The 24,385-nt window shown below is 41.9% G+C and overlaps 1 protein-coding gene across 1 annotated transcript in view; it reads left to right on the top strand.

Moving 5' to 3' along the window:
- Nucleotides 1–24,385, top strand: part of SLC44A1 (solute carrier family 44 member 1) — a 200,036-nt gene that overhangs the window by 159,729 nt on the left and 15,922 nt on the right. The gene's annotated exons all lie outside the window — the stretch shown is intronic.

The raw sequence follows: 24,385 nt of genomic DNA, 5'->3' as shown, positions 1-24,385 counted from the left end.
TGAATTCCTCTGGAGGGTCTGTGTTAGGCAGATAAGGAGAGTTCAGAGAGAGCCTCTCCCTGTGCTTGCTGTTTGTCAGGTGACCTACGGCTCAAAATCATCCTTTGCGAAAGCAGCATTTTTTGAGGTGGCATGTCTCGAACTTCTCCAGTCATATTTTGGGGTGGCATGTTCTGCTGCTCTTCAATAGGAATTTATCAGGAATGGCATCTTGGTTTCAAATTTGGTTAGTATGCTGCAAGGGCACCTGGGAATTTTCCCAGCTATTCCTTTCTAGCCCCTCTCAAGCATGGCTTAGGATTCCTGAAGTATGAACTATAAATACACTAAAAAGTAATTTCTGAAGTACGAAGCTCATCCCCTGGCCGGCCTGGCTTCCTAGCTGGAGTCTGAGTCACCCTGTGAAGGCGCAGCTTGCCCCGAATTAAGCCATGGGGCAGAGTAGAAAAGCCTGTTAGATGAAGTTTACCTTATCTAACACGTGTGCCTGGCGCCCTGCGCATTATTGGAAGCTTTGATCTGTGCCAAATTAGTGGGTTTGTGAAACTTCAGTAGGCCGTAAATTAGGCTGTAGCCGTCCCCTATTCAAGTTTAGGAGGGAAATATCAAACTTGTTTCATCTATTTTCAATGATATTGGGAACTATGGAAGGGGTGCTAAGAAATGAAAGACCTTTGGCAATACTGTTAAACCTCTCCTAAGTTCTATAATTTAGGGTTTTCCTTGAGAGGTTGCTGTGCAGAGTATTTTTTATTAGCAAATGTGAATAATAATACCCAGATCATAGTCCCAGATGTTTTATACCGGTCTTGCCAAAAGAAGTTTTGTGAGGTGAACATTTGTGAGGTGTCCTCAAAAGTAGAGGTTTTTGACATACTGAAGAATATTAACTAAGTGCGGACTGTTAATTTTGGGGGGAGGGTGATTCTTATGCAGATGTACACAATTTCTAGTTATAGAAACCATCAAGCGATGAAAGAGCTTGTTGAAAAGCCTCACATCTCCTGAAGGTACCCAGAGTTTTTTTCTTCTGCCTTCTTGGCTATGGAAAGTACTGTAGACTCTATTCAATCTCAAATTTTAGAAAAGAAAGAAAAAGCTAGAGGATTTCTTTTATGAAGCATACTATGTGTGCACTCTAGGTTTATATGGAATTAAGATAGAAATTTAAGCTTCTACAAATTGCTAAGCTCAAACCTCTTACAAGTCCTTAAAGGTTCAGAAAGAAGCAGATGCCCTGTGAGGCTGTTTGGCCTTATATCAGGGGTCCCCAAACTACGGCCCGCGGGCCACATGCAGCCCCCTGAGGCCATTTATCCGGTCCCCGCTGCACTTCCGGAAGGGGCACCTCTTTCACTGGTGGTCAGTGAGAGGAGCACATTGACCATCTCATTAGCCAAAAGCAGGTCCATAGTTCCCATTGAAATACTGGTCAGTTTGTTGATTTAAATTTACTTGTTCTTTATTTTAAATATTGTATTTGTTCCTGTTTTTTTTGTTTGTTTGTTTGTTTTGTTTTTTGGTTTTTGTTTTTTTTTACTTTAAAATAAGATATGTGCAGTATGCATAGGGATTTGTTCATAGTTTTTTTTATAGTCCGGCCCTCCAACGGTCTGAGGGACAGTGAACTGGCCCACCCTGTGTAAAAAGTTTGGGGACCCCTGCCTTATATCTTTGACCAAGTTTGCTGTGGGACTAGCAAGACCAGGCCTCTTCACATTATTTTTTTTTTTCAGTTGTGCCAAGTAGCAGTGAAAGTAAAAAAAGGCTTGGTGCCTTCAATTTGACACTGTGTATTTACTGTCCAGCTCCTGAGAAAAATAACTTACCAGGTGCACTTAGCTTAAATTTAAAACTCCAGAAATCGCAAAGCTAAGCTAATAGACCATTTCATGGGCTTATCAGCAATTTCAGTAGACGTCTTAAAGCTCTCTGGGTCCTTATAAGCTCCCCCGTGAGGTAAACAGACTAGAGAGGCAAAGGTAAGGTATTAACTTCAAGGCAGGACAGAAGGGCTCTCAGCCTTCCAAACTCACCCTGTAACCTAACACTTGGATACAGGATATTAGGGGTTTCTGTTTGGTCCACTCTGTCCATCGGCTGGAAAGGATCCTCACAGCGTACCACCAAGTCAAATTATTTTACACAAAAATAACAACTGAATTAAAAAAAAAAAAAAGGCAAGTGAAAATTGAGAGAAAGGGATGAGCTGTATAAGAAACCCTAAGCTGAGCATAAGACTGAACTCTGGCCTGACCAGGCGGTGGCGCAGTGGATAGAGCCTCGGACTGGGATGCAGAGGACCCAGGTTCGAGACTCCAAGGTCGCCAGCTTGAGCATGGGCTCATCTGGTTAGAGCAAAAGCTCACCAGCTTGGACCAAAGGTCACTGGCTCGAGCAAGGGGTTACTCGGTCTGCTGAAGGCCAATGGTCAAGGCACATATGAGAAAGCAATCAATGAACAACTAAGGTGTTGCAATGCACAACGAAAACTGATTAATGCTTCTCATCTCTTCGTTACTGTCTCTCTGTCCCTGTCTATCTCTCTCTCTGACTCTGTCTCTGTAAAAAAAAAAAAAAAAAAAAAAAAAAAAAAAAAGACTGAACTCTGCCTTTTCTGTCAGTCTTGCAAAGAGGAACTCAAGGAAGGTACACAGTTTTATGTCTGATAAAAAGACGCATTGAAAAGAACTTCAAACAGGAGGGATGAGGGGGTGGGCATTAAAAATGATGTAAGCAATATTTAATGACTTAGAATAATGCCTACAATATAGTCAGTGAAAAGGGGGATAAAGCAGTTTCTACAGCATGATCTCATTTATGTAAAATCAGTATTTGTGTACATTTTTAAATGACAAAAGGTATAATAGATGTTCTCAACAAATTTTGTAGGCACGGGTGGTTGATGAGTTAATTGAAAATTTGGGGTAAAGAAGAAAATCATTATAAATAAAATATCTCAAAAACTACAAGTAAATATTCATTGGCCAATCTTTGACATGGGTGTGGCTCTTATTTTATGATTCTGACTTTTCTGAAATCATCTATTGTCTTTTTGACATTAACCACACCAATAATGCAACCACCCAAAAAATGTATTAATGTGGAATATTGATTTATTTAAAATGGATCAAAAATTTAGATATGCTTATGAAACCAGCTGAGTATAGACTCCCAGATTTTATCATTTCTTTCCAATGTGTATAATCCTCATGTGTACATAGTTTGGGAGTAATATTTTTAGTATCTATAGTCTTTCCAAAGCATTCAACTTAGTTTTCATATAAATTACTCTCTTTATACTCATTTTTTTTTTTTTTTTGTATTTTTCTGAAGCTGGAAACGGGGAGAGACAGTCAGACAGACTCCCGCATGCGCCCGACCGGGATCCACCCGGCATGCCCACCAGGGGCGATGCTCTGCCCACCAGGGGGTGATGCTCTGCCACAACCAGAGCCACTCTAGCGCCTGGGGCAGAGGCCAAGGAGCCATCCCCAGCGCCCGGGCCATCCCTGCTCCAATGGAGCCCTGGCTGCGGGAGGGGAAGAGAGAGACAGAGAGGATGGAGGGGGGGGCGGGGGTGGAGAAGCAAATGGGCGCTTCTCCCATGTGCCCTGGCCGGGAATCGAACCCGGGTCCCCCGCACGCCAGGCCGACGCTCTACCGCTGAGCCAACCGGCCAGGGCCTACTCATTTTTTATTAATAATATAATATTTAGGTAGAATTTAACAACGTCTGGCATTATATGTCGGAATAAACACACCTGACTCTGCTAAGCACAGTCCACTGACGCTGAGAACAGTACTCAGGCCCCTGAGCACAGTCCCGCCCCGGAGCAGTCGGCCTGCAGCGGCCAGCGGCCAGTCTATTCTGCAGGGGGCTGGAGAATGTCAGTTAATCTGGGAAGATGCTTAAGTGCAAATCAGCTGAGAAAATCACCCTTTTACATCAAAATAAGAATTTCTCTGTGTTATGGGATTATGGATAGTTGGGGTTTGGGGTTTTTTTGTTTGTTTGTTTTGCTTCTCTGTATGTTTAAAATAGTCCTGTATAGTTTTTAATATGAAAAATAAAGTTGCATTAAAGAGAAAATAGCCAGGTAAGTATAATAAAACGACAGTAAGTAAACCCATGAGATAATAGGATAATGGAGTCAAAGGCAGTATTCCCAAAACAAATTCTATTATTTATAAGGATATAATAAAAGCTAAGGATACACCTCAGATGAATAAGGTAAGAATCCATTTAAGAAATGGTGTTTAGGACAATGAGCTTCCCATTTAAAAATAATCTAAGTCCAACCCAAATGGATTAAGGAATTTGTTTGTTTAATTAGACAAGGGAAAGGTTGGGGGAAGGAATGAGAAGGACTTAGTGCATTTGGAAGGATTAGGAAAAAAAAAATAACAGAAACAATAGCCCGGTGGGAGCTGGTGAGACCCCCATCTCACATTTCATGGAAAATGTGCTTGCTGAGAGAGGTCCATTTCAGATGCACCCACCACGCCTTCTATAGCACTGTGCTAATCATACCCACTTTCATTCAACAAACATTCCTGAGCCGCCTCTGGTCAGGCACATCTGTATTCTGGGAACTCGGGTAGATATTCACATCCTGATCTTAAGTAGCTCCCAGCCTAATGAGGAGACAGACGGCAGCGAGGGTTCTAAGTCCAGAGTGCTTTGGGAGCGCATGGGGAGGTGTTGGAGTCATTAGGAGAAGCTCTGAGCTGTCTGGAAGGATAAGCAGGTATTAGCCGGAGGATGAAAGGGGAGGTGGGGGAGGGGAGGAGATTTTCACCCAGAGGAACAGCGTGGGCGATCATAGCAACATGAGGAAACACCCGTGGTTTAGGATGTCCAGAGGCAAGAATATGTGGATGTGCAGCACAAGGTGAGGACCCTGGAGAGAATACAGAGGTGGCACGGGCGTTCAGACCTGAACTGAGCGGGGTTGGAGCCTGTGGTGGGGTTGGAGGGGACGCCTCTAAGAGGGAGACTTGGGAGAGAGGAGGACAGGGGGAGGGGAAAACTCAGTGGGAGATCGTCCAGGCCTGCTGACTAATTGGATCTGGGGGAGGGGAGAGCCATGGGGGCCTCCCCCAGCACGCTGTGTGGCACTCCTGCACTGGGCGGGGTGTGCAGATTCCTCCAGGCTGTCTCTCCTTCACCGAAGATTGGACCTTGACCTTTCTTCTCCCATGTTGTCTGAAGCAACACTCTGTAATAATAAGGAGCCAGCTAGAGAAGAGTTTGAGGGTCTGAAAATATATATTTCTCTATGCCAACAAAATTTATTTCCACTCCCTGATGTCCCTGATGAAGCAAACCTAATTTTTCATTTAAGAGACCTCAATCTCTCAATGGCCTGGACAGCTTAGGTAACCACAGACAAACTTTTTCTCAATGGCTCTAACTCTGCTTTCCTACATCGTCACCTTAACATTTGCGTGATTTGATGCTAACAATAAACGTGTGGTGTATTTTTAGTGTGTGTATATTTATGTTCCAATTTTTTTTTCCAAACAGGCTTACAATATATACAATAAGATTATTAAAGTAAAAATAGAAAAGCAAAGACATAAACAGGAAGAAACAAATGTGCTAGACTCTGGGGCTAATATGGTCACCATACAATGAGGCATTAAATAATTTCCGTGTCCTAGCAACCCGGAAAGAAAGGAAAACACCCAGGTTGATAGAATTTTATTGTTTGATGAGAGAAGGTATATGCATTCTTCAAGTTACTGTGAAAGCAAAAATTCATCTGCACGTGGCTCTTGGCTCGGGGTTTGTAGGTGCTGAGTTGATAGAGCTCAAGCATGTAACTTCCTGATTTCTTTTCTTCCTCCCTCCCTCCCTCCTTCCTTCCTTCCTTCCTCCCTCCCTCCCTCCCTCCTTTCCTTCCTTCCTTCCTTTTTTTTTTCTGATTTGATTCTTTAACTAAATTTGTTACCTCATCCTTATTCAGATCTGCTCTAAAAGTCTTGTAAGTAATTTTCTTAAGTATAAATAAAACAGAAAGGCAGTCTTCATTTATTCCAAGGACATTTACGAAGTCCTCTATTGTCTACAGATCCAGAAATGAGAGACCTCAGCATCCGTTTAGGAGGCGAAGGAATGAGCAGGTACAATGTAGAGTCCCAGCTGCCCTTGCAGCAGTGACTCCGGAGCAGCATGGAGACTACCTGAAGGCAGGGATGTGTAAGATCAAGGAGCCTTTGGGGGACAGCATGTGTGAAGATAGGATGTGTCTGACCCTGGACTGAAGGGGACATGAAATTCGATAAGTCCACAGGGATCCAATCTCAAGGGTCTTGTAGGCCATACTAAGGGACTTAATTTTATGCTGAAGAAAACAGGGACTCACTGAAGAATTTTAAGCAAGGGAGTGTTTGATGGTATTTGTGTTTTAGGAGAAAAAAAAATTACTGAGACAGCAGTGGGGGGAACTGACACAACCTGATAGAGGATGTTTATGAAACACCCACAGCTGACATCACACTCAGTGGAAGCTTCCCCCTGAGAGCAGTAACAAGGCAGGTGTGCCCATTTCTGTCATCCAGCTCCACATTATCCTGAAGGGTATAGCCAGGGCGACCGGGTCAGGAAAAGAAGTTGAAGACCCCCAAATCAGAAAGGAGAAAGTAAAAGTATCTCTCGGATGCGATGACATTATTTTGTAGGTAAAAAATAAAAATAAAAAAAATAATAAAGAATTCCTTTAAGTTGATTAGAGTTCAGCGTTGTTGTGGGATACAAGATCAACACACAAAAATCAGTTTGATTTCTCTGCGCTAGCTAGCAGCTATTCGTGATTCTTCTCTGAAACTTACTGTGGCTTTTACCTAACTGGTTTTCTATTACCATCATTCCTTCTACGGTTAGTAACTGGGGTTCTACTGTAAGGGCTTTCCCTTCTCTCCCACTTACAGATTTACTCATTGAGTAAAGAACAGTGAATTGTGGGCTCTTCCTGGTTTTGTTATCATTCTTTTTATGCCCAGCTTGTCTCTGATTTGGCCCACAAGAGCCTGTTCATGCTGGCTGCTGTGTACTGTTGACCTGTCTCCACCATTCCTTCAGTTCTTTCCTATTTACTGACACACCGCAGGGGCACCAGGGTCATCTTGGGCTTCTCTGTCTCAGCCACGTGATCGGTCATGTCTTCAAGGAGAGCTGGTTCCTTTTATGGAAGTTGGTATTTAGAAACCAAGATCCAGGCACTAGATGTATTCATTGTGGTAGCTATTATTGAAAATACAGAAAACTGGCTTTCTACCTATTGCCACTTTAGAATACTATTTTGGTTGTTTTACTGAAAAAAAAAAAAAACAGTATAAAAATACTCAAAAAAAAATCACACCTCCTGCCCACAACTTCGTGCCAAATCTTTTTATTTGAACATTCCTTCGGTTCTGCATAAGAATGAATCATGTATATATAGGTAACCATATGTCAGTTACTTAAGTCTTCCTTTTTTAACTTAGATTAAATCCTAAATATTTCTTTGTGCCTCTACAAAGGCTCAGTCCCTCTCCTCTTCAGTGGCCACCCGCAGTGCCACTGAGCAGCTGTGCCCAGCACGGCCAGTCTTCCTCCTTCCCCAGCGTGGGTGTGCCGTGGCGCTTAGGGTTTCGCTGTTGGGATAGCCCTGAAAATCTAGCATCAATGTTTTTGCTTCCGTTGAATATTTTTCCTTTGGATAAAATCCCAGGAGTCAGAGAAGATTTTTTTTTTTAAGTAAGAGTTCATTTTTCTCCCTTTTTTACCTTTAACCTTCCACAGGTCTTTCTCCTTCACGGACGCCCGAAGTGCTGACAGGGGGTCGGAGTTTCATTGGTCGCTAGCGCGAGGTGTGCCTGCCGGGGCGGCCTCTGTGCTCCGTGGTTCAGGATGTGCATGCCTGTGCGAGGCCCCTTACAAGGGAGGTCTTAGCTGAGAAAATGAGAGACCATGAGGTTAAGGAGTTTGCCTGGTGGCAAGTGGCAGATCCAGAATTTAACCTGGATTCTTTCTTGCCTCAAAGCCCTTGAACTTTCTCCACACTACAGCCCTGCACTGCCGTGATGTCTCTGGGCTGCCACACTTGATACCTCCCATGTAGGTCAGACCTCCCCTCTTTCTGCAGCGTAGCCCGGCTCTGGGATCCGATCCTGTTTATCCACATTACAAAGGGCGAGGCTCTTAGGAGCTAAGCAGACATGAGAAGAAATATGAGTGGAATAGTCATTAATTGAAGGACTAAGCTTAAGGCTTGCTAATTAATTTTATCCCTAGAGAGGATGCCAGTAGAAGTGGCAGACTCCAGATGTAACAAAAATATCCCAAAATAACAGTTGCCAAAAACAGAAGTCTGTATCTCTCACACATTGCCCAGAGGCAATGCATTATAGAATAGTGGCGATTTTCATCCAGTGTGCCGCAAGAACTTTTAAAACATGCCATACCGGCCCTGGCCGGTTGGCTCAGCGGTAGAGCGTCGGCCTGGCGTGTGGGGGACCCAGGTTCGATTCCCGGCCAGGGCACATAGGAGAAGCGCCCATTTGCTTCTCCACCCCCACCCCCTCCTTCCTCTCTGTCTCTCTCTTCCCCTCCTGCAGCCAAGGCTCCATTGGAGCAAAGATGGCCCGGGCACTGGGGATGGCTTCTTGGCCTCTGCCCCAGGCGCTAGAGTGGCTCTGGTCACGGCAGAGCGACACCCCGGAGGGGCAGAGCATCGCCCCCTGGTGGGCAGAGTGTAGCCCCTGGTGGGCGTGCCGGGTGGATCCCGGTCGGGCGCATGCGGGAGTCTGTCTGACTGTCTCTCCCCGTTTCCAGCTTCAGAAAAATATAAATAAATAAATGAATAAATAAAACATGCCATACCCTCAGTAGTAGAGCATTGGCCTGGCGTGCAGGAGTCCCGGGTTCGATTCCTGGCCAGGGCACACAGGAGAGGCACCCATCTGCTTCTCCACCCCTCCCCCTCTCCTTCCTCTCTGTCTCTCTCTTCTTCTCCCGCAGCCAAAGCTCCATTGGAGCAAAGTTGGCCCGGGCACTGTGGATGGCTCTATAGCCTCTGCCTCAGGCACTAGAATGGCTCTGGTTGCAGCAGAGCGACGCCCCAGATGGGCAGAGCATTGCCCCCTGGTGGGCATGCTGGGTGGATCCCGGTCGGGCGCATGCCGGAGTCTGTCTGACTGCCTCCCTGTTTCCAACTTCAGGGAAAAAAAATGCAAAAAAAAAAAAAAACAACCCAAGAAAAAAAAACCCAAGAAACATACCATACCTGAAGGGGCACTGGCCTCTTTTCCCTTAGATGTAAAACAATGATAACAGCCAACACAGCAATAGCCATTGGTGTGAATGAATGAAAATTATATCTATTTTTTTGTCAAATTGGTAAAATACTGCATTTTTCACATTGGAAAAAAAAGACAAATTTTCCCCCAAAAAGTAGAGGGGGAAATGCCCTTGCATCTTATGGAGCGAAAAATACAGTATTTTATTAAATACTTTAACACACCATTTTGTTCAGAATACTTTTTTTCTTATTTTCCTCCTTAAAACCCTGGGTGTGTCTTATGGTCAGGTACGTCTTATGGAGCAAAAAATATGGTATATATTTTGGGGTGTGCCACAGAATTTTAATAAGTAGTTTTTGTGTGCCATGAGATGAAGCAGGTTGAAGATTGCTGCATTATCGAGAGTGTTTAGGAGCACAAGCTCGAGCCTGACCTGTGGTGGTGCAGTGGATAAAGCGTCGACCTGGAAATGCTGAGGTCGCCGGTTCGAAGCCCTGGGCTTGCGTGGTCAAGGCACATATGGGAGTTGATGCTTCCAGCTCCTCCCCCCTTCTCTCTCTCTGTCTCTCCTCTCTCTCTCTCTCTCTGTCTCTCCCTCTCCTCTCTAAAATGAATAAATAAAAAAATTTAAAAAAAAGGAGCACAAGCTCTGACTCCAGCACCCTGTGCTCCCTGTGAGCTGTTTGACTGTGGGTTTCAGCCCCTCCAGGCCTGCTCCCCACACATGTAAGTGAGCCCAACTGAAGGGAGTTTTTGGTGATTAATTACATCGTTACATATAAAGTGCATAGGGCAGTGCCAAGCACATCATAAGTGCTCAGTAAATATTAATTCTTATTAGCATTGGTCTTTTGCATTAGTCTTGGACAGTTTAATATTTACCATTGATATGGATTTTAAAAGAGTGAAGATTGTGGCCAAGACTAGAGTTGTCTCTCAATATCCTTTCTCTTAGTCTTTGATGATCAGTCACCTGACTTTCAAGTGGACATTGAGCCATCTTGAACAAAGACTACATTCCTCAACCCCCTTGCGGCTGAGTGGTAACCAGGTGGCTCAGTCGCGACCAGCGAGATGTGAGTGGAAATGACATGTAACTACTAGAATATGTCTTTAAAGGGAAGGGCCATTGTCCCGCTCTTGATTTCCTATTCCCTGCCAGATGGGACTCAGACACGATGGGTAGAGGGCCAGTAGCCATCCTGGACACTGAGGTGACCTTGAGACTGGAAGACATGCACAATGGAGCAACCATGACAGGTGCCCGTATCCCAGATACTTGGGCACACTCTGTCAACTCTGGGCTGAGACCCCCCCAGACTTTTTGAATAAACTCTTCTTATGTTAGCAACTGTTTTCTTTCTTTCTTTCTTTTTTCCATCACAGCTAAACACATTTCTAACTGCTACCAAAGATATATCCTATTTTGAGGTGACTTAGAGCTAAAACGCTAGCTGTATATACAGTGTGTCCGTAAAGTCATGGTGCACTTTTGACCGGTCACAGGAAAGCAACAAAAGATGATAGAAATGTGAAATCTGCACCAAATAAAAGGAAAACCCTCCCAGTTTCCGTAGTATGATGTGGCAGCATGTGCGCATGCGCAGATGATGATGTAATATTGTGTATACAGAGGAGCAGCCCATGGTCATGCCAGTTGAGATGTGGACGGTACAGAGGAAAGTTCAGTGTGTTCTGTGGCTCACTAAATTCGAATCCGTGACCAAAGTGCAATATGAATATCGGCGCGTTTATAACGAAGCGCCACCACATAGGAATAACATGACTCGGTGGGATAAGCAGTTGAAGGAATCTGGCAGTTTGGTGGAGAAACCCCGTTCTGGTAGGCCATCAGTCAGTGACGAGTCTGTACAGGTTATATGGGATAGCTACCTAAGGAGCCTTAAAAAATCTGCGTGAGCCCACATCGAACTGCACTGAATAGGTATGAAACTGGGAGAGTTTTCCTTTTATTTGGTGCAAATTTCACATTTCTATCGTCTTTTGTTGCTCTCCTGTGATCGGTCAAAAGTGCACCATGACTTTACGGACACACTGTAGTTCATTGGGTAACAAAGAAAACTTGGGAGCGATGGACTAAATCTGACAGCCTGAAGGTTAGTAATGATGTGAGGTAAAGGGCTTTCCTGGGTCTATCAAACCAGCCATCAGTGTCCAAATGAGCTTCCTGGGTCCTAGGGGTCTTCTGACTGGAGGTCTTATAAAAGAGACGGCAGGGTGGCGGCTGTCACAGGGCAGTCATTCAGTGATGTGCATCCCCTTTGCCCCACCCCTCCCCCGCAAGCATCTGAGTGCAAAGAGTGCTCTGTTCAGATCAACAGTGGGATGTTTCAGTTCCTGGGACACTAGGTTCTATTGATAGCATGGTGTGCAGCAGAGGAAGGAGATGACTCTGCGTTACTTTTTATAGGTCAGTCAGACCCAGAATATAAACAGATAGGAGTGTTTTCTGAGACAAGCCAAGGAAAGACATCTACTTGGAAAAGAGACCTCTTGGAGGTAGAGGAAAGGAAAAGAAACGATCACTGTATTCAACTATCTGAAAGGATATTACAGGAAAGAAAAATGTTTCTAAAATTTTGTTCTAAGCCCCTAAAGAGTTCTAATGATTGGAAAGACAGATTTCATCATTTAACATGTTAATCACCTATTGCTATCAGGCTGAGGCGGTGACTGATAAATTGCCTTACCTGACATCTGTCCTGCCCTTGTTCCTCACAAATATAATCCAGATGTTGTTCTGGTCAACCAAGTACCCAGCTAATATTCCCACCTTCCCATGCTTCCTTGAAGGCCGAGGTGGCCATCTGCCGTAGTCCTGGCCAACAAGATGTAAGCTGATATACAATGGGGAATTCCAAAAACGTTTCGCTTTCTGGATAGAGGTGCTGTCCATCCCCTGGGTTTTACCCTTCTTCAGCCTGTCAGGAATACAGATGTGATGCCCGGATGGGCAGCAGTCATCTCGTAAGCAGGAACAAAAACCACGCGCAAAAGATCACAGGCCAGAAAGAGGAGAAGCCTGATTCCTGGAAGACCTCCTTACATAGCTGCTCTCACTCAATCTCACTGCCCTGGGGACTTCTTCTTACATAAGAAGAATTAATCCCTTTTTTGGGCGAGGCACTGTGACAGCATTCTCATCAGTGCAGCCGAGGTACCATCCTAACCCAGGCACTGTGCATGCTAAGCTCTGGACAGGATAAGGCTTTCTCACGGAGCTGCTGCCTTTTCCTGCTTAGCAGACAAGAGGTCAGGAAGAACGTGCTAAAAACTGGAGCAACCCCACGCTGAACTGAGCTCTGGAGGCAGAAGGGATCCCCTGACCCCAGAGGAATGCATGCAGAGGCCGTGGGGCACTTCTGCAGCTGGGATGTTGTAAAGCACTATTGAGTGTGGAGACAAAGGTCGGAGTCAACGACCTTTAAACTCTGTCCTAGAACAAAAACTTTACTCATGGTCAGACCGTTAAAAAAGAGAGAGAGAGACAGATGGACTAAGAGTGGTCACTGAACAGAAAGTGCTATTCAGCGATAGTCTGCAGCAGAATATTCAATTTCATTGCAGTTTCTAAGAAAGCTGTCTCCCTCAACCCCCTTGACAGTGTCATGGCGATTTTGCGTTTCTAGTGGAGTTTTAGTTTATGTAGTATTTGTAGTAATGTCATGTATCCCACTTTTTCTTTTTTTTTTTTTTACTACTCAGATTTTTATTTGTCTTGGATTTATAAAGTTAACACGGCAGTGAAATTTAACACTCAAATACTAATGGATTTATGTATGTTGTCTGTGTTTAAAAGCCATGGATTTATTCTTTTTTGTCTGTGAACCATTACAGATCAATTTATGGGCAGACTTTCTATAAACATGTCAATGTTCTTTCTGGGGCTCTCTTTCCCTCCTGGGCGGGAGACGGGCTCTCTGATGGGGTGCCCAGAAGAAAGGGTAGGTTGAGTGTTTACATCTATTCTGCTTCCAGGATGACGTTCTCACGCCAGGGACAGGAGGATGAACCCCACAACATTGCAAAGGTACCCAGTACCCTGGCAAGCTATAAGGGGCTCAATAGATGTTTGGTGACTGAATGAACAAGTGAGTCCCTTTCCAGCCTGACCGTCTCTGAGATGATATATTGTACCATCTGCACGGGGACAAATCAGTGTTTCTCAAAGTACATCAGAATGAGAGGGTAAGAAGGTGGTGCTTTAAATGGGAATGACTGGTGGGGGGCATCCGTACCCATGGAATCAGAATAGGTCAGGAATTTTCATTTTAACACCCCCGCCCTCCCGCCAAAAAGGTGATTCTCCTGTATAATAAACTTGAAGGACTACAGCGTGTATAACTGGTCGTTCCTGTCGAAGCTTGCATAGAGGGAGGGGACCTTTAGAGGCAGAGGCGGCCGAATTCCAGCCAGAGCTGGATTTGGGGAGATCATTCTGACAGGGCAGCCAGAGCAAACTTGCTGATCTCTGGCGACACCTACTGGTGGACAATAACAATTAGCAAACGCTCAACCCCTCAAACGACAAAGGTTTTTTTCTGATGGAGCCTGTGATACTGAGGGTGTTGCCTTTTGGTGCGTGAATTCTAACAGCGATGAATACTATACCCCAAACCCCAGGGGTGTGGGGGACACCTGCGTCTATGTCTGTGTTTGTTGTACGTAGAATCGATATACTCTTGAAGAATATTGTCCTTCAGTTATCACTTGATTCTTAAAATGTGTGTTCCTGTTTTACACTCATTTTGCAACATTACCAACTTTAAGATTTCCTCGGAAAGGATTTCTTGAACCCTTCAACTAGGGAATTCATTCTTTGTGGTTGTTTTAGGGCAGCTGTTTTCAGCCAGTGCGCTGTGGCACCCTGGTGTGCCGGAGAATTTTTAGGACATGCAATACCTGACTATTTAGTCTGGGACACTGACCTCTTTTCCCTTAGATTGTCAAATTAAAAAAACAAAACAGCAACAGGTAACGTAACAATAGCCGTCCGGTGTGAATGAATCAAAATTATAACTTTTTTTTTGTCAGATGGGGAAAAAAAATGCCTTTTGGTGTGCCGCCAAATGTCAGTAATTAGTTTATGTGAGCCATGAGATGAAAAAGGTTGAAAATCACTGTTACAGGGAAATAATGAGAAGCTAACTTTTGTCTCTCATTGAGGACTCCAGGGAAGATAAAGGAAAGTATTTCATATCTCAGAGCAACTGGTTCCTTTTCTTGAATCAGCGCCTCCTACAGGCCGGTCCTCCTCTTGGGTTCAGGGAGGGGGAGGGGCAGGCGTGTAGGATGTGCAGACGCAGTTGGGGAGAAGGGGCGGGTTTAGATTCTTCCAAATCCTACGCAGACATGTGCAGGTTAGAAGTTTGCAGAAGAGAGACTGGTGTGTGCTAAGATACAAAGGTACAAAATGGCGTGTGGGTTGTTTGAGCTTAGAAAAGGGGAAGCATCCAAATAATTTGCTCCTGTCAGGTGTGAGGGTGCAAGTGATAGATGGGCCGAGCAGTCAGGCCAGGCCTCCCCTGCCTGCCAAGGTTGAGTTTCATGCTATGGGTGGTGAGTAATGTCTGAAGAGTGTAAGTAAACTTAAAATTTGCTTTTTACCAGATTGTTTATGCTATTGGAATATTAATGCACAAAGTAGAGCACTTCCTTTTTTTTTTTAATCTGATGGGGCTCAAAACTGAGTCCAAATTCCTGCTTAAGATTATATCTAGTAGTTGGAAATTTCACGCAGATTCAATACTAAACGTCCCAGTTGATCTGGAAAGTCCATAGCATCCTGGTAATTAGATTTGGCCTGGGCGCTGTAACAGGAGTTTCTTCTCATGCAGCTGTTTGGATCTCTGTGCCTTTTATTCCTGAGATTTGGGGGGGGGGGGCAAGGGGGTTGAGATTGGCCAGTCACTGACGCCTTTAATTGGAAAGTTTGAATTGTCAAATATGTCTAAAGCGCACTCTTGGCAGCTAGTCAACAGCAGCATTTGTTTTGTTTATAAAACCTTAAGAAATATTCAGGCAAGAACTGAAAAAGTCACAATAAAAAATAAAGTATGATCAAGACATATTCTTTCTAACTCCCCTAAGACAAACAATTGCATGAATTCGTTTGTATAAACACTTGCATATATTAGCTTCTGCCCTGCCTCCACTTCTGCCCTCACAGGGCCCCTTGCACAGCACTGCCCATCACTCAGACCCCAGGAAAATCCCATAGGTGTCCTTATTAGCACCGAAAGCTGAGCACCGGTTCATATTCAGTGCCTGAGGCATAGAATAAATCAGTTCATTATTTTGTGCATAATTTTTCACCTTTTTAAATTTTTTTCCCTCTTTTCCAAGTGAGAGGAGGTGAGATAAAGAGACAGACTCCCAACTGGGATCAACCCCAGGAACCTCCATCTGGGGCCATGCTCACAACCGAAATATTTTTAGTGCCTGAGGTAGAAGCTCCATGGAGCCATCTTCAGTGCCCAGGGACAATGCCCTCAAATCAATTGAGCCATGGCTATGAGAGAGAAGGAGGGAGAGAGACAGAGAAGGGGGAGGAGTGAAGAAGCAGATGGTGGCTTCTCCTATGTGCCCTGACCAGCAATTGAATCCAGGACTTACACATGCCGGGTGGGGCTCTATCACTGAGCCAACTGGCCAGGGCTAAATTTTCACTTTTAAAAAATAAGAAGTGGTAATGGATATATTTCCATGTTGCTTTTCACAATGGGGAGAAAGGCTCCCCTTACGTGATGCTATACCCTCTGGACCTTCCCTCATGGCAGACGGATAAGCAGAATTTCTGTCTCCTCCCACTCTCTTCTGCTTGGCCTGCAGCCACACTATACAGTGTGTCCGTAAAGTCATGGTGCACTTTTGACCGGTCACAGAAAAACAACAAAAGATGATATAAATGTGAAATCTGTACCAAATAAAAAGAAAACTCTCCCAGTTTCATACCTATTCAATGCAGTTCGATGTGTGCTCACGCACAGATTTTTTAAGGCTCCTTAGGTAGCTATCCATATAGCCTCTACAGACTCATCAGTGACTGATGGCCTACCAGAATGGGGTTTCTCCACCAAACTGCCGGTTTCCTTCAACTGCTTATCCCACCGAGTCATGTTATTCCTATGTGGTAGCGCTTCGTTATAAATGCGCCGATATTCACGTTGCACTTTGGTCACAGATTCAAATTTAGCGAGCCACAGAACACACTGAATTTTCCTCTGTACCATCCACATCTCAACTGACATGGCCGTGGGCTGCTCCGCTGTATACACAGTGTGACGTCATCATCTGCGCATGCGCACATGCTGCCACATCATCCTATAGAAACTGGGAGGGTTTTCCTTTTATTTGGTGCAGATTTCACATTTCTATCATCTTTTGTTGCTTTCCTGTGACTGATCAAAAGTGCACCATGACTTTACGGACACACTGTACATATCTAAACACGCTTGGCGTGTCTAGTGGCAAGAGCATCGGATTTGGAGTCTGAGGGGTTTGTATTTGAATTTTATCTCCCACCTTCCCCCATTATGTTGGAAGTCACTTAACTTTTCCTCTTTCTTCACCTGGCAAAAGGGGCTAATATGCCGTCTCTTGAGGATTAAGTGAGGAAGATATGTTAAAGATGCCTGAGACCGGTGCCCAATACAGAGTACGTCCTTCATACGTGTTAGTGCCTTTCCCTTCTTTCCCTGTCCCTCCCTTGATACGAGAGAAAGTCATCAAAATTCTAGGAACCACACAGCCTTCAGACCGCAGCCGCTGTAAATGGCCATTGGTTCATGCTCTTCTAGGCGGTTTGCCTATTAAACAGGTTAATTCAGTAAGATATCTTTTCTTAGCTCACAGATTTTATGTTCCAATCGCTCTGTAAAGACTCTTTCAAAGTATGGAGTCTGATGGTCATTAACCAACCGCCCCTCCCTGCTTGCTGTTCTGAGAGGAATCCAGTTCTGTCAATATTTGCTCATCACTGGACATGGCCCGCAACCCCGATGTGATCCCCAAAGCCAGGTGCTCCTGAGCGGTGGGCGGGACTGGCCCATCTGCACAGATAAGCAGCTTGTGCCTGACTGGCAGGGCCCCAAGTCAGGAGAGGGTCTCTCAGCCACTGGAGCTGAGTGTGGACTTCCTTTCTGGCAGGTTTTACTGAAGAGACCACAGGGTCTTGCTCATCAGTCAACAGCCTAAAGGGCATTACTCTCAAAGATCTGGTTCAAAGTTAATCTTTGACTTAAAGGGATAACAGAATATGTGTGAAGGGACAGTCCCCATTGCAGATATCCTACACTGTTGCACTCGTCTACTCTCTATAACCTGGAAATGCTGAGATGTCGGCAAATTATGGCTGAACAAAGCGTGGCAGTGAACACGACAATAAAATAGAACCAAGTTACAGAAGATTGAAAAGCCACAAAAGAGGCCCTGCATTGCTACAACATCCTATTGAGCCAAGAACTGCAAGAGCCTATTCAGAAAGACACAGATATATAGCACAATTTTGATAAACAAAATGTGTTCAGCAAATGTTGAGTAAACTGGCAAATATTTAAAGTTTCAAAAGTTTAACCACATCATATATTTTTAATTATTGATTGATTGATTGATTTTAGAGAGACAGAGCAGGAGAGAGAGAAAGAAAACATCCATTTTGTTGTTCCACTTAGTTGTGCATTCACTGGTTGCTTCTTTTTTTTTTTTTTTTTTTTTTATTTACTACTATTTTTATTTTATTTTATTTATTTATTTATTTTTATATAATTTTATTTTTTTAATGGGGTGACATCAATAAATCAGGATACATATATTCAAAGATAACAAGTCCAGGTTATCTTGTCGTTCAATTATGTTGCATACCCACCACCCAAAGTCAGATTGTCCTCTGTCACCTTCTATCTTGTTGTCTTTGTGCCCCTCCCCACCCCCTATCCCTCTCCCATTCCCCCCTCCCCCCCGTAACCACCACACTCTTGTCAATGTCTCTTAGTTTCAGTATTATGTCCCACCTACGTATGGAATAATACAGTTCCTGGTTTTTTCTGATTTACTTATTTCGCTTCGTATCATGTTATCAAGATCCCACCATTTTGCTGTAAATGTTCCGATGTCATCATTTCTTATGGCTGAGTAGTATTCCATAGTGTATATGTGCCACATCTTCTTTATCCAGTCATCTATTGATGGGCTTTTTGGTTGTTTCCATGTCCTGGCCACTGTGAACAATGCTGCAATAAACATGGGGCTGCATGTGTCTTTACGTATCAATGTTTCTGAGTTTTGGGGATATATACCCAGTAGAGGGATTGCTGGGTCATAAGGTAGTTCTATTTGCAGTTTTTTGAGGAACCACCATACTTTCTTCCATAATGGTTGTACTACTTTACATTCCCACCAACAGTGGATGAGGGTTCCTTTTTCTCCACAGCCTCTCCAACATTTGCTATTACCTGACTTGCTAATAACAGCTAATCGAACAGGTGTGAGGTGGTATCTCATTGCCGTTTTGATTTGCATTTCTCTAATAGCTAAAGAAGATGAGCATCTTTTCATATATCTGTTGGCCATTTGTATTTCTTCCTGGGAGAAGTGTCTATTCATATCCTCTTCCCATTTTCTTATTGGATTGTTTGTTTGTTTGTTGTTGAGTTTTATGAGTTCTTTGTATATTTTGGATATTAGGCCCTTATCTGAGCTGTTGTTTGAAAATATCATTTCCCATTTAGTTGGCTTTCTGTTTATTTTGTTATCAATTTCTCTTGCTGAGCAAAAACTTCTTAGTCTGATGTAGTCCCATTCATTAATTTTTGCCTTCACTTCTCTTGCCATTGGAGTCAAATTCATAAAATGCTCTTTAAAACCCAGGTCCATGAGTTGAGTACCTATGTCTTCTTCTATGTACTTAATTGTTTCAGGTCTTATGTTTAGATCTTTGATCCATTTTGAGTTAATTTTTGTACAGGGAGAGAGACTGTAGTCCAGTTTCATTCTTTTGCATGTGGCTTTCCAGTTTTCCCAGCACCATTTATTGAAGAGGCTTTCTTTTCTCCATTGTGTGTTGTTGGCCCCTTTATCAAAAATTATTTGACTATATATATGTGGTTTTATTTCTGGACTTTCTATTCTGTTCCATTGGTCTGAGTGTCTATTTTTCTGCCAATACCATGCTGTTTTGATTGTCGTGGCCCTATAATAGAGTTTGAAGTCAGGTATTGTTATGCCCCCAGCTTCATTCTTTTTCTTTAGGATTGCTTTGGCTATTCGGGGTTTTTTATAGTTCCATATAAATCTGATGATTTTTTGCTCTATTTCTTTAAAAAACGTCATTGGAAGTTTGATGGGAATTGCATTAAATTTGTATATTGCTTTGGGTAATATAGCCATCTTGATTATATTTATTCTTCCTAGCCAAGAACAAGGTATATTCTTCCATCTCATTATATCTTTTTCGATTTCCCTTAACAATGGTTTATAGTTTTCATTATATAAGTCCTTTACATTCTTTGTTATGTTTATTCCTAAGTATTTTATTTTTTTTGTTGCAATCGTGAAGAGGATTATTCTTTTGAGTTCCTTCTCAGTTGTTTCATTGTTGGCATATAGAAAGGCTATTGACTTCTGTATGTTAATTTTGTATCCTGCGACCTTACTGTATTGGCTTATTGTTTCTAGTAGTCTTTTTGTGGATTCTTTGGGGTTTTCGATGTATAGGATCATATCATCTGCAAAAAGTGATACCTTTACTTCTTCTTTTCCGATATGGATGCCTTTTATTTCTTTGTCTTGTCTGATTGCTGTGGCGAGAACCTCTAGTACCACATTAAATAAGAGTGGAGAGATTGGACAACCCTGTCTTGTTCCTGATTTAAGGGGGAAAGCCTTCAGTTTAGTGCCATTTAATATGATGTTAGCTGATGGTTTATCATATATGGCCTTTATCATGTTGAGATATTTTCCTTCTATACCCATTTTGTTGAGAGTCTTAAACATAAAATTGTGTTGTATTTTATCGAAAGCCTTTTCTGCATCTATTGATAAGATCATGTGGTTTTTGTTCTTTGTTTTGTTGATATGGTATATTACATTAACCGTTTTACGTATGTTGAACCATCCTTGAGATTCTGGGATGAATCCCACTTGATCATGATGTATTATTTTTTTAATATGTTGTTGTATTCGATTTGCTAGTATTTTGTTTAGTATTTTAGCATCTGTATTCATTAGAGATATTGGTCTGTAGTTTTCTTTTTTTGTGCCATCCTTGCCTGGTTTTGGGATGAGGGTTATGTTGGCCTCATAAAATGTGTTTGGAAGTATTGCTTCTTCTTCAATTTTTTGGAAGACTTTGAGTAGAATAGGAACCAAGTCTTCTTTGAATGTTTGATAAAATTCGCTGGTATAGCCATCAGGGCCTGGACTTTTATTTTTGGGGAGGTTTTTAATGGTTTTTTCTATTTCTTCTCTACTGATAGGTCTGTTTAGGCTTTCTGCTTCTTCTTGACTCAGTCTAGGAAGGTTGTATTTTTCTAGGAATTTATCCATTACTTCTAGGTTGTTGAATTTAGTGGCATAAAGTTTTTCATAGTATTCTACAATAATTCTTTGTATATCTACAGTGTCCGTGGTGATTTCTCCTCTTTCATTTTGGATTTTGTTTATATGAGTTCTTTCTCTTTTTTCCTTGGTAAGTCTTGCCAAGGGTTTGTCAATTTTGTTGATCTTTTCAAAGAACCAGCTCCTTGTTCTATTAATTTTTTCTATAGTTTTTCTGTTCTCTAATTCATTTATTTCTGCTCTGATTTTTATTATTTCCTTTCTTCGGCTGGTTTTGGGTTGTCTTTGTTCTTCTTTTTCTAGTTCCTTAAGGTGGGAAGTTAAGTGGTTCACTTGGGCTCTCTCTTGTTTGTTCATATATGCCTGAAGCGATATGAACTTCCCTCTTATCACTGCTTTTGCTGCATCCCATAGATTCTGATATGTCGTATTGTCATTTTCATTAGTCTGTATATATCTTTTGATCTCTGCACTTATTTCTTCTTTGACCCATTCATTTTTTAAAAGTATGTTGTTTAGTTTCCACATTTTTGTGGGATTTTTTTCCTCTTTTTTGCAGTTGAATTCTAGTTTCAAGGCTTTATGATCAGAAAATATGCTTGGTACAACTTCAATTTTTCTGAATTTGCTGATGTTGTTTTTGTGGCCCAACATATGGTCAATTCTTGAGAATGATCCATGTACACTGGAGAAAAATGTATACTCAGTCACTTTGGGATGAAATGTCCTGTAGATGTCTATCATATCCAGGTGCTCTAGTGTTTTGTTTAAGGCCACTATGTCTTTGTTGATTCTCTGTTTGGATGACCGATCTAGAGCCGTCAGCGGTGTATTGAGGTCTCCAAGTATGATTGTATTTTTGTCAGTTTTTGTTTTAAGATCAATAAGTAGCTGTCTTATATATTTTGGTGCTCCTTGGTTTGGTGCATATATATTAAGAATTGTTATGTCTTCTTGATTCAGTGTCCCCTTAGCCATTATGAAATGGCCATTTTTGTCTCTGAGTACTTTTCCTGTCTTGTAGTCAGCATTATCCGATATGAGTATTGCTACACCTGCTTTTTTTTGGATGTTATTTGCTTGGAGTATTGTTTTCCAGCCTTTCACTTTGAATTTGTTTTTATCCTTGTTACTTAGATGAGTTTCCTGTAGGCAGCATACAGTTGGATTTTCTTTTTTAATCCATTCTGCTACTCTGTGCCTTTTTATTGGTGAGTTTAATCCGTTTACATTTAGTGTAATTATTGATACTTGTGAGTTCCCTATTGCCATTTTATATCTTGCTTTCTGTTAGTTTTGTGTCTTGTTTGATTCTTCTCTTTCGTTTTTCTATCTTTTGTTTTTATTTGGTTGTATTCCATACATCTTTCCTCTGTTGCTATCTTTTTTATCTCATGTGCTTCTGTGGTGGTTTTTTCAATGGTGGTTACCTTTGAGTAATGAAAAGGGTCCCTACCCTGTTCATTGTAGTGAACTATTTTGTGAGTACTTTTGCACTCCATCGTCCTTTGCTACTGTTAATCTCCATCTTCTCCCCCTCTTTCTTTTTGTTGTTGTCACAGTTTAAATTTGGTTTTATTGTGTTCTTCTTGGAGCTTTTACTTGTGGCTCTGTTTTTTTTTGTTCTTTGTATCTGATTGGAGAACCCCCTTTAGTAATTCCTGGAGTGGGGGTTTTCTGATGATAAATTCCCTCATCTTTTCTGTATCTGTGAATGTTTTTATTTCTCCTTCGTATTTGAAGGATAGCTTTGATGGGTATAGTATTCGTGGCTGAAAGTTCCTCTCTTTCAGGACTTTAAATATTGGGGTCCACTCTCTTCTAGCTTGTAGAGTTTCTGCTGAGAAATCTGATGATAATCTAATGGGCCTTCCTTTATATGTTGTATTCTTCTTTTCCCTGGCTGCCTTGAGAATTTTTTCTTTGCTGTTGGTTTGTGTCAATTTCATTATGATATGCCTTGGAGTAGGTTTGTTGGGGTTAAGAAAACTTGGAGTTCTGTTTGCTTCTTGAACTTGAGGCTTTAGTTCTTTCCACAGGCTTGGGAAGTTCTCATCTATTATTTGTTTGAGTATGTTCTCCATTCCATTTTCTCTCTCTTCTCCCTCTGATATACCTATTATTCTTATGTTATTCTTTTTGATGGAGTCAGATAATTCTTGTAGGGCTATCTCATTTTTTTTAATTTTTGAGTCTCTTTCTTCTTCTCTCTGTTGTGCCTCAAGTTGCTTGTCTTCTATTTCACTAATCCTCTCTTCTATCTGACCTGTTCTATTAGCTAAGCTTGTTACTTCGTTTTTCAGCTCGTGAATTGAGTTTTTCATCTCTGTTTGATTTGTTTTTATAGTTTCAATTTCCTTGGACATATATTCTTTGTGTTCATTGAGTTGTTTTCTGAGCTCCCTATATTGCCTTTCTGTGTTTTCTTGTATATCTCGGAGGATTTTTAGGATTTCTATCTTGAATTCTCTGTCATTTAGCTCCAAGGTTTCCAATATATTAAATTTATTCTCCATAGATTTTTCCTCATCTAGCTGTGTTACCTCTCTTTCTTTTGTATCCATGATATTCGATTTTCTCTTCCTTAATGGCATCTGAGGGTGGTTTTGTTGATAGTATTAATGAGATTTAATAAAGAATAAAAAGTTAAAAAAAAATCGAAAGAGTTGTTTTTTTTAAAAAAAAATTAATAATGAAATAAAGAAAAATAAAATAAAATAAAAATTTTTTAAAAAAAGGAAATTATTCCCCCCCTCCTTTTTTCCTCTCCTCTCCTCTCCCCTCTTTCTTGAGAAAATCTTGTGGTGGACTGTGAGTTATAACAAACAATGCCTGTGATGGAGGGCCTGAATTGGGGAAAAGTAATAAAGGGGCAAAAAAGAAAAAAAGAAAAAAAAAAAAGAAGAAAGAAAAAAGAAAAAAAAAAAGAGCGTATGGACCCACAAAAAGCAAATAAGGAAAAAATTTGGGTCAAGAATAAAATGATTTGCTTTTAGGTGTTGGTTGTCTAAGAGTTATGATGAGAGGAATAAGAGGAAAACGGAAAAATGGGGGGACAAATTAAAAACTTACTATTGTATTTAGTGGAACAAGAACTAGATAATATGGAGAGCCAGGGATGGGAGCACTGCTAGTGAGTTAAAAAGGTGAAGTAAAAACCCCCCAAAATGCCACAAACATAGGTTTGAGTCCCAGATAAGATAATTTGTTTGTTATTGAGGTTTGAATGAGAGGAGATGTAAAGGAGAAAGGAAGAAACTAATATAGAGGGAGAAAAGAAAGAGAGAGAAAAAAAAGAGGGAACCACTAAAAGAAGAAAAAAGAAAGGAGAGAGAGAGAGAGTAAGGGTTTTGGAGTGCAACCCTCATAGAGAGAAAGGAAGAGAAGAGAAAAGATAATGGGAGATGTAACACTTATGGGTAGTGTAGTTCAAGGAGAGGAGAGAGTAAGACCAGTAGAGAGTTAATCGGCCAAATTGGAGGAAGAAAAAAAAGTATCAAGAATGAAGATAAGAGAAACA

This window comes from Saccopteryx bilineata, chromosome 2 (genome assembly GCF_036850765.1).
Source record: "Saccopteryx bilineata isolate mSacBil1 chromosome 2, mSacBil1_pri_phased_curated, whole genome shotgun sequence".
NCBI lineage: Eukaryota > Metazoa > Chordata > Mammalia > Chiroptera > Emballonuridae > Saccopteryx > Saccopteryx bilineata.
The sequence above is the reverse complement of the archived record's forward strand: the minus strand, read 5'-3'. Positions and strand labels throughout refer to the sequence as shown.